This window comes from Lissotriton vulgaris, chromosome 2_1, assembly GCF_964263255.1.
Source record: "Lissotriton vulgaris chromosome 2_1, aLisVul1.2, whole genome shotgun sequence".
NCBI lineage: Eukaryota > Metazoa > Chordata > Amphibia > Caudata > Salamandridae > Lissotriton > Lissotriton vulgaris.
This window is the reverse complement of record NC_141687.1, coordinates 1,865,675,201-1,865,686,321: the sequence shown is the minus strand read 5'-3', so window position 1 is coordinate 1,865,686,321 and position 11,121 is coordinate 1,865,675,201.

Below are 11,121 nucleotides of genomic sequence, written 5' to 3'. Positions count from 1 at the left end.
AGTAATGGCTAGAATTCTAGTTTCATTATCCTTCATCATCCCAAATTCTGGGCAACTCGGAATGAAACATTAAATTATGAATATTACGTTACTAACTGGAGAATGGTTAATATGTGAACTAAGGTGAATTGATGGTGAATGTATGGTGAATATGAAGTGAATGCATGGTGAATAGCTGGTGAATGGTGGATGCTGAATGGGTATTAGATAATGATTGATATATGGATTGTGAAAAGGGGGCGATGCATGGAAGGCAGCGTTGAGCTGTGAGGCAGGGGAGAAGGTGATGAACAGGATCTTGGTGTTGAGAAGGAAAACATCAGGGATACAAGAGGTTAAAGGGGTAGGAGGTGGAAGGTGATATATAAACTATGAGCGGTCTAGAAGTGTGATATGGAGCGAAAGTACAAAGAAGACGAAAAGGTGGAGCTCCTCAGTCCATGTGTGTGTATTAAATACAAAGTAGAAGGTCAGTGAAGCTTCTTCCCCTCATAAATCACCCCATACTCAAACGATAGTGTCTGGCCCTGCAGAGCAGAGGAGGTGAACTGCTTCACAATTCCACATACCAATGCATCAATGTATGTTACAATATATTTGGCCATAAGGAAACTAAAGCACCAACTACGCAAAAGTGTAAAATGTTGGTAGGGTAGTGTAGAGCACAAGGGTGGACCCCACATCATGGATTTTACCCTTCCATAGGAAGTCCCTACAACTATGAGGTGAACCCCAACCAAATGAAGGCTTTGTCCAACATTCACAGAAACCAGTGAAACACACCCCCACATCACTTCAGCGTCATTGTAACCAGTTGCTGCCAGCAGGTCCAGTTGCGCCATCATAGGTACCTGTCCCTTTCCAATCTGTGGAAATAGCCACAGGTGAGATTCTTCTTCCTGGCCAAAGTGTAGTAATAACCTTTCTCAATTATCAATGAATGGTGTCCGTTTGAGAGCTTAGTCCTTGTTTGTTTGCCCAACCTCCGATTGCTCTTGTGATGGGCCACGTTATATCAAAATGGGGAGAAGGAAGAGTCCATGATCCATTCATCTTCCTTAGTCTTAATATCAAAAAATCAATGGGGGAAGGGATCACTTGTCCTGAGTAACCATGGTTTGTTTACTATTCGTTTCAAATGCTGATAAAAAACCCTCATTCACGTACCAAGGCTCGAATGGCGGTGTATCTTGGTTCTCCGCCTTATTGTTAGCAACGTGACAGCATCATCATCGGGTTTGATCGTATGCTTACTCCACCCGGAGGTAGACCACTGGTGATTAGTGATGAAAAATATAAGTGAGAAGTAGTTAATAAAAAGCTTGAATGATCAGATAAGACAAATTTTTAATGTTTATGGACATTACACAGTGCGTAAACCCCATAACTTACCTTCCTACGCAGGCCACATTTTTTAACTAGGCTTGTTTTCCAGACCTATTAAAAATGTTATGTCTAAATATGTCCATGGATTCTTTCATGAAGATGTCCATTATGTAAATTTATATGTAAGAAAAATTACGTTCTTTAATGTCTTTTTCATGATGAATTTTGTATTGTGTAACTCAATACTGGCAGTGAGTCTTGGGTCATTTTTGCATGCTGAATCTTCTGTTTTTGGAAGCATACTCTTTGACCTCACTGTTATCTGACGGGTCTCGCCACGGACCCCCATCTATTAGCATAGAATAACATAACATACCATAACATATTTTATTGTATTTTTTTCAGGATGTAATTATGGGAAGCCGTTCATGTCAAAATTACAGATCCCCTTATAAGACACCTCCTAAAATGCATGGAGTGCTCCAAAATACATTAGACACACACCAGAATGAATGTAACATGTGTCTAAGCAAATATGAAACATGGCATAGTGACTGTGCTACTTAGTGATTAATATGAATAATACACACTCCGAATTGAATACGAGATATACTGAAATATATATCAGTCAAACTAAAATGAATATGGCCCTCACTGTAAACAATATAGCAATCACTGAAGCAAATGCAATAAGCAACAAGAAGAATTAAACATTTCTTGAATTGATGTACATATGCCACGATGAATATGACATACATGGAAATGTATATTACAGATTGAAATGAATATAAGTTACTGAAATGAATATGTTATATTCTGAAAATGATATGATGCACATTGAGAATATTATAACATACACTGAAATGAACATTACATATGTTGCAATTAATATGAATTGCTGTGAAATTAATGTTACCCAGATTGCAATGAATATGAGATATACCGAAATGAATAGATGTTTTAAAATAAATATGGCTTTTGTGTAATTAATATAAGCCTTATTGAATTGAATGTGGCAAGCCTTAAAATGAGTATGACCAAAGATGAAATTCTCATGACATCCATCAAACTTAATATGGCATGCATTGACATTAATATGATATATATACAAATGAATATAATATATATTAAAAAGGGTAAGTTGCATCTTAAATTGAACATGACAAATGTTAATATGAATATGACATCTATTGAAATAAATATAACATTGATTGAAAGGAATAGGACACATTAAAATGAATAGGTATCCACCTGTTACAACGCATTTTTTACAACGCAGTACTGTTACAACGCATCTTTTACAACGCAGGTACTGTTACAACGCATACATTTACAACTTATACTGTTACAACGCAGGTACAGTTACAACGCAGGTACTTTTACAACGCATATATATATATATATGTATGTATTTAAATATAATTTTTTATTTAAAAATAGGTTAGATTGTAGTAATATTTGTATTGATTTTAAAATAATTAAATTTGTTTTGGTATTATTAATTTATATGTTCATTGAAATTTAATATTGTATAGTATAAATATAGGAATGTATATTTAATAATTGTAAAATAATGTATTAAACAAATGAAAAGTATTTTTGTAAATAATTATATATCTATTTTAGTAAAATTTTGGGTATTAAAAATTTAATAATTATAAGATATATATTTTATTATAGTATTTATTTTATTGATTATTTTAGGAATTTGTTTATATTAATATGTTATATTAATTAATATTTATATATTAATAATAATAAATGGTTTAAAAAAATTTGAAAAATATTTAAATAATATTACTTTGGATTATATATTTTATTATAGTATTTATTTTATTGATTATTTTAGGAATTTGTTTATTATTTTTGGTATTTAAGTATTAATTAATATTTATATATTAATAATAATAAATGGTTTAAATAAATTTGAAAAATATTTAAATAATATTACTTTGGATGTATTTTGAATTTTATAAATGATTATATATGAATATATGTTTATTTTATTTTATTTATTACATAAAAAATATATTGGAAAAAGGTTACGTTCTAATATAGTTTAATTAAATTAAAATAATATGTTTTCTACATTTAGACTTTATTAAGTATAATGTTTTTAAAACAAATTAATTTATAATTGATTTTGTTTGTGATATACTTATATTAATGTTTCCGTTCCCACGCTTTACCATTGTTTTCTATGGATACATTTGTCCTTCATTTATTTTGATGATACATCTAGATATGTAGAGCGGTTCGGAATTAAAGCAAAGGAAACGAAAGGAAAGAGGAGGAAAAAAGCGGAAAAGAAAGAAGAAAACAGGTATAGTAAGGAAGTATATATTTTACATTACATTATAAAAGATAAGATACATTATATGAAATAAATAAAAACGAAGAGATATGTTTTTGACAGTAAAAATATGTTTTTATTACATATAAAATATATCAAAAAATTCTTCACTTTTTTATACATTTTATGTATATTTTTGTAAATTTTTACATATACATGTAATCATATATAAAAATAATATTTATTCAAAAATTGTATTATATTAAAATGTACAGTAGTCCTTTGTTTATTGTTGCAGCATATCCTGACGTTATTACGTATACGCGTGCGTCGTCGGCCATTTTGTGGGTAACCGGAGCTGGAAGCAGCAGGAAGCAGCAGGACGCTGAACTACGATCAGGTAGGAAAACAATTTCATACTAAATAATAAAGTTAAATAATAAAAGATTTACATTTATTGTAAGGATAAGTTAAGTAGAGGTTGCTCGAAATTAAAAAAATGTAAAATAAACAACATGTCGCTACTCGTATTATTAGAATATGCCGATGTTGGGTCGGTGGGCGTGGGGAACATCGGTAAATATAATTAAAGTAAGATTTAGTTGAATTTGTAGCATGAAAAGTTGAAAAAGTGTTTAGAAAAGCATAACATATATTTCAAAATGTATTTATGTATGCAAAGTATTAAAATGCATTTTCGAGTGATATTACAGTTTGGAAATATGGAGTTTGAGAAAGTTAGTTGCTATGTTGTTAAAATATTATATGAATGTTAATAAAGATATTTCCAATGTTTTCTTGGTGCTTTTCGGAAACAACTTTGTATTTTCAGAAGATTCTGATCTAGGGATTATTTGCGAATAATTGATTGTCTGATTGATTATATTGGTTACATTTTAGTTGTATTGTATAAATTTTGAAAAAATTATTGCTTTGTTTTTTCTTTGAAAATATGAAAGCCAAAATTTTGGAGACTTTGTATATTCTGCTTAATTAGATTTAAAGACAGAATTGATGTTTATTGTTTTGTATTTAATTAAGTTGAAGTCTGTATTTTTTGTATGAGGAGGAGTAGAGAAATTTGAATTTACAAAAATAGGTTATGTAGAATAATAAAGATGACAATGTTAGATTGTTTGTCACTTTCTGAAGACAACAAAGAAAATTTGAAAATAATTTTTCTATGTTTGGTCAAATGTTGTAGGAATTAGCACTTGATGTGGAAACTTGGAAATATCAATATTTTGAATACATAAATATTTTAATCATTCATTTTATGGTGTTGTTTTGATAGAAGAGTTTTGGGAAAAATTGAAAATGCATTTTTTTTATTTGCACTGTAATTTTCTATTATTTAAAAATGCAGTCCCAAAATTTATTTTTGGGAAAATATTGGTTCTGCTATTTTTTCTAAAGTCTTATGTGATTCAAAAATAAAAAAATATCTCATGTAAGGGATTTATTTTTGCAAAAATCTTTAAAAAATAAAAACGAGGAAAAATGACCCAACATTAAATATTAAAAAATGTTTTAGGAAAAATGTTTTAACGAATTCAAATTAGAAAAATATTTAATTTTGGTAGAAGCAGGAAAGTAATGTCAATAATAGTTTAAAAAGAAAGGATGTTAGCAAGATTCTCAAGGTAATCTAAAGCCACACACAACGAAAATTGTTGTAATAGGGCCAATAGTCGTTCAGACATATCCTTAGTTCTTTGGGTAATCCGTGAGTTTAGACTACCAGTGAGAGTTTGTGAAAGTCTCATTTCTTGGAAACTTTGCTCCTTCTTCAAAGTTTCCAGAAATGAATAGAAATTAGGGTGGGGTTTACCAATTACATGATTGAAGGAGTTATGCCATCCCTCAATGGCATTATTTGTTTTTGCCTCTCCCTCTAGGCAACTCGAATAACAGTTCCACCACTGCACATGGAAACGTGGCTTCCTCCTGCGACCCGATCTGCCTAGGTGTCCAATCCATGTGTCTTCCATATAATTTAAAATGGGTGCCAATTTATCTTCGTTTGTTAAATAATAATCTGATTCTGTAATTGCAGTGTAGTACTCGTCTACACTTTCGGGAGGGACAAAACAAAGAGCAGTTAATTTTTTTAATTCGACTTGTAGTTTGCTGTCCGTTGAGTATTCAGTAACTAAGGGTGTTTTTTGTAATTTACGCCAGAATGCCTGGGAAAAGTGGAAAAAACACCCTTGAATTTGGGTATCCGTGTACAGTTTGGTGATCACATTGATCATACTCAATTCAAAATCGATAATAATTTTCCTAGGACTTTGGTTTGTTTTGGACTTAATCACAGATAATAATTCTGTGTAAGTTGCTGAAGTCTTATCAGGCAGCAAACTATATACTAGGGGTATTACACTATTATTAATTTTGCCATGAATAGTATAAATTTGGGTGAATGGATGGGGCGTGCTTTTAAACGTCCCATCCATCATCCAAATTTCACTTGATTCAAGTTTAACAAGGTTGCGTGGGGTACTAAAAATTAAGATGCGCTTAAGAGGGTTTTCGTTGTCATGCAGGAGGAAAGGTTCATTAGAAAAAGAAATAGTAAGTTCAGGAGGAATATTGATATCAGAAAAGGTATGAGGTGTGTTTATTTGAGTATTACTTGCCTGCTTTTGTCTTTGTATAATTCTTCGCAAATTATGAACGTTGGGAATATTGCTAGCAATATGAGTAGGGACATGTTGTGCAACCTGTCTCAAAATAGATCCAGTGGATTCATTGGAGGTGCTTGCAATAGCTTTCATTTCATTCACAGTTTCTCTAACATCAACTTCCATTGCAGAGGCAGAGTGGTTATGGTCAGTTGTCCTTACAATAATATCATTGACCGTAACCGCTCTGCCGCTGCAACGAGTTGTATGGTATTGCACGCATCTCCAATGAATCCGTGGATTACTTAACCTATCCTTACAATAAATGTAACCTTGATGAGCTAGTAATTGTTTTCCTTTTCTGGATGGGATATATTTAGCAGTTTGTTGTGAAGACATTTTCTGAAAAGAAAAAATAATTGTTTTAATATTTGAAATATAAAAATTTAAAACAAAGAATTTGTACGCAGTTTTCATTTTGCTTAACTTTGATTATTGTTTATTTCTATTGTATCTAGCACATTTTACATGTTTCTTCACAGTAGTTTGAATACTAAGTTAGGCATTTTGACTATCGTGCACTTTCCCTTCTTTTGCAGTTATCAGGAGTTGGAATAGTAATTTTTGCTTTTTGACTATTCTGCACTTTCCTTAATGTTGCACTTAGTCGGAGTTGGAATAGTATTTTACACCACTAGAGTATCCAGCACTTTCCCTACTGTTGCACTTTCCACGAGTTGGAAAAGAAATTTAGGCCTCTTGACTATCCTGCACTTTCCCTACTGTAGCACTTAGTCGGAGTTGGAATAGTAATTTACACCTCTAGAGTATTCTGCACTTTCCCTACTGTTGTACTTACCAGGAGTTGGAATAGTAATTTACACCTCTAGACTATCCAGCACTTTCCCTACTGTAGCACTTAGTCGGAGTTGGAATAGTAATTTACACCTGTAGAGTATCCGGCACTTTCCATATTGTTGCACTTTCCAGGAGTTGGAATAGTAATTTAGGCCTCTTGACTATACAGCACTTTCCCTACTGTTGCACTTTCCAGGAGTTGGAATAGTAATTTACACCTCTAGACTATCCAGCACTTTCCCTACTGTTGCACTTACCAGGAGTTGGAATAGTAATTTACACCTGTAGAGTATCCTGCACTTTCCCTACTGTTGCACTTTCCAGGAGTTGGAATAGTAATTTAGGCCTCTTGACTATCCAGCACTTTTCCTACTGTAGCACTTAGTCGGAGTTGGAATAGTGATTTATACCTTTAAACTATGCAGCACTTTCCCTACTGTAGCACTTAGTCGGAGTTGGAATAGTAATTTACACCTGTAGAGTATCCTGCACTTTCCCTAATGTTGCACTTACCAGGAGTTGGAATAGTAATTTACACCTCTAGACTATCCAGCACTTTCCCTACTGTAGCATTTAGTCGGTGTTGGAATAGTAATTTACACCTCTAGAGTATCCTGCACTTTCCCTACTGTTGCACTTTCCAGGAGTTGGAATAGTAATTTACACCTCTAGACTATCCAGCACTTTCCCTACTGTTGCAATTACCAGGAGTTGGAATAGTAATTTACACCTGTAGACTATCCAGCACTTTCCCTACTGTTGCACTTAGTCGGAGTTGGAATAGTAATTTACACCTGTAGAGTATCCTGCACTTTCCCTAATGTTGCACTTACCAGGAGTTGGAATAGTAATTTAGGGCTCTTGACTATCCAGCACTTTCTCTACTGTTGCACTTACCAGGAGTTGGAATAGTAATTTAAGCCTCTTGACTATCCAGCACTTTCCCTACTGTAGCACTTAGTCGGAGTTGGAATAGTGATTTATACCTTTAAACTGTCCAGCACTTTCCCTACTGTAGCACTTAGTCGGAGTTGGAATAGTAATTTATACCTCTAGACTATCCAGCACTTTCCCTACTGTTGCACTTACCAGGAGTTGGAATAGTAATTTACACCTCTAGACTATCCAGCACTTTCCCTACTGTAGCACTTAGTCGGAGTTGGAATAGTAATTTACACCTCTAGAGTATCCTGCACTTTCCCTACTGTTGCACTTTCCAGGAGTTGGAATAGTAATTTACACCTCTAGACTATCCAGCACTTTCCCTACTGTTGCAATTACCAGGAGTTGGAATAGTAATTTACACCTGTAGACTATCCAGCACTTTCCCTACTGTAGCACTTAGTCGGAGTTGGAATAGTAATTTACACCTGTAGAGTATCCTGCACTTTCCCTAATGTTGCACTTACCAGGAGTTGGAATAGTAATTTAGGGCTCTTGACTATCCAGCACTTTCTCTACTGTTGCACTTACCAGGAGTTGGAAAAGTAATTTAGGCCTCTAGACTATCCTGCACTTTCCCTGCTGTTGCAGTTACCAGGAGTTGTGATAGTAATTTACACTTGTACATTTTACAAAACTTTATTCAGTGCTGTGTTTAGCTAGAGGTGAAATTTGTAGCTGTTCATATATACCATGTGTTATTCATTAGTGCTTATGCATGACTTATATATGTATCAGGAAAACTGTATTTCACTTACTATTAGTGTTTTTGATCTTTACTTTGAAGAAATGTGTCCTTTTGTACTTGTGTCGGTTTTCTTCGAGGTTGTTCAACTTTTGGTTAGATGGAGTCCTTAAACAAAGAAAAGTATGTGTGAAAATGTGTGACACATAATTTTTGAGGAGAGTGATTTTCATGTTTTCTTCACATGCATGAGGTATCATATTGAAGTTTACTTTACCACTTTCTCTGCACTTTATTTATAGCAGTACTTATGTAAAGACAGAAATGCAATTTTGACCTCTGGATTCCTCAGTCCTTTGTGTATTGTAGCATTTACATGTATCTGGGATAGCAAATGACAACTCTACAGTTTCCTGCACTTTCACTACTTTAGCACTTACCAGGAGAAGCAATAGTAATTTAAGCTTCTAGAGTATCCTGCACTTTCACTACTGTTGCACTTACCAGGAGTTGGAATAGTAATTTATACCTCTAGAAAATCTAGCACTTTCCCTACTGTAGCACTTAGTCGGAGTTGGAATAGTAATTTACACCTCTAGAGTATCCTGCACTTTCCCTACTGTTGCACTTTCCAGGAGTTGGAATAGTAATTTACACCTCTAGACTATCCAGCACTTTCCCTACTGTTGCACTTACCAGGAGTTGGAATAGTAATTTACACCTGTAGACTATCCAGCACTTTCCCTACTGTAGCACTTAGTCGGAGTTGGAATAGTAATTTACACCTGTAGAGTTTCTTGCACTTTCCCTACTGTTGCACTTTCCAGGAGTTGGAATAGTAATTTAGACCTCTTGACTATCCAGCACTTTCCCTACTGTTGCACTTACCAGGAGTTGGAATAGTAATTTATACCTTTAAACTATCCAGCATTTTCCCTACTGTAGCACTTAGTCGGAGTTGGAATAGTAATTTAGGCCTCTAGACTATCCTGCACTTTCCCTGCTGTTGCACTTTCCAGGGGTTGGAATAGTAATTTACGCCTCTTTAATATCCTGCACTTTGCCTACTGTAGCACTTACTAGGAGTTGTGATAGTAATTTACACTTGTACATTTCACAAAACTTTATTCAAACCCAGCACGGTTACCCAAACCCACACTTCACCCAACTCCCAGAAACTTATACACGCTGCACTTGTTAACGCCCGCTCGCTCCCTTGTCATAAAATTGACATTTTGGAGTTGCTCAACAATTATGCTATTGATCTCCTATTTCTTACTGAGATTTGGGGAGACAATGCATCTGGGCCTGACTTTAAGGCTGCGATGCCAGAGGACTACTGTGTTCATAGGCAGGATCGCGTTTCTGCCCATAAAGGTGGGGGGATTGCAATAATATACCGTAACTGCTTCCGTGTGAAAACCATCGACCTTAAACATTCAAGTTGCGAGGCATTGGCTTTTACAATTACCCTCACCAACAACCAAACGTTCACAGGTAGCCTTCTTTACCGACCTCCAGGCTCCCGCTCTATCTTTCTCTCTCAACTTAATCAACTGAGCGAGCTATCTGCAGATCACAAACACTTCACTCTCCTGGGAGATTTTAATTTTCATCTTGATTCTCGGTCAGACAAAGATACTGACCAGCTTATTAACGATCTGCTTGCTGTAGGTCTTGAACAAGTGATCACAGAGCCAACCCACGAAGCTGGCCATACACTTGACGGTATATTCACTAATGACCCTCATATTATCAAAAACGCTATATTTCCTTTAACTTGGTCAGACCACTTTGCTATTTTATTTGATATACGAATAAAAACTACAGCTCCTTACACTACGTCTCTAAAATCTGACTTCACCTACAGAGATTGGAAAAACCTTGATTTTAATCAACTTGCTCAGATCCTCACTGACGACTTTGCTAGTATAGACACTATACATGACCCAAATAATGTAGCAGTTACTTACACCTCTATTCTGGAAAAAGCTTTTCTCACTTTGGCTCCCCTCAAAACACGAAAATGTAACAGGAAGACCCCTTCGGCCCCATGGTTTACCGAAAACCTCAGACTCCAACGACAATACTGCCGTAACAAGGAACGACATTGGCGTAAAAACTACAACTCAGCAGATAAGAGTGCCTATAAAGCTGCACTTCTCAGCTATAAGCAGAATATAATATCTGAGAAAAACATCTATTATACTGCCCAAATAAACCAAGCCCAATGCAACATGAAGAAACTGTTTGAAGTTGTCAACCATCTTGCTGAACCTTCTAATCCTCGGACGGAAACGTCCCAAAATCTCTGTAACACACTGGCTGACTTCTTCTCTGAAAAGGTCACATCTATATTTAGGGACTTCAGCCCCAGAGTGTTAACCTCTGAT